Here is a 793-nt window from a genome sequence, read left to right as displayed (position 1 = left end):
TCTTTTTTTTTCAAAGTTTATTTTTCTTTTTGCTAAGTACTTTGTAAGAGGGTGACTTTTTATGATAAGCTTTTAGCCAACACTCCCAAACCAGTTGGTTTTAGGGTGTTAGGTGTTAAGGCACCCCTAATGACTTACTCCCTCAAGTCTCTTTTCCTTATACATACACACCACAGGCACATGATTTGTTATTCTTTCTTTCTTGAGACCTTGGTGTCCAGCACCTCTTTGGGTTACTAAGTGCTCTGTAGCAAAGGTTACTCTTGATATTGGACTTTCAGCTGATAATCCCTGATTAGTTAACCAAAGTTACCAAGTGATAAGGCACCCCTAAGAGCTTATTCATCTAAGTATATCCCTTGTACATAAACACCACAGACACATGCCTCAATTTTGAAACCCTTGGTGCCTAGCATTGTTTCTTATTGTGTTCCTTTCCTTTTTTTTTTTCAATTGTATTGCTCTTTTTCTTTTCTTGTTGGGATCTTATTGTTTAGCTAGCCTCAAAGAATGTGTCTCAAACATAGGACTTAGGATGGATAGTTGCTTTCTTTTCTTTCTTGGTGAACCAACTTAGCTTACTAATCAACCTACCACAAACATTCAGAATGCACTTCACAAAATGACTCCACTCTTGTTCTTCCCATAACATTTTCTTTTAGATAAACTTAGAGAGACAAGCATACAAGTAAGGAAGATGAAAGTGAGCCTAAAGAGACAAGCATACAAGTAAGAAAGGTGAAGGTGAGCATTCAAGACACTAGGCTCAATAACATAGACCTAAGCAAAGAGA

This window comes from Arachis duranensis, chromosome 7, assembly GCF_000817695.3.
Source record: "Arachis duranensis cultivar V14167 chromosome 7, aradu.V14167.gnm2.J7QH, whole genome shotgun sequence".
NCBI classification, from domain to species: Eukaryota; Viridiplantae; Streptophyta; class Magnoliopsida; order Fabales; family Fabaceae; genus Arachis; species Arachis duranensis.
This window is presented reverse-complemented; position numbering follows the sequence as displayed.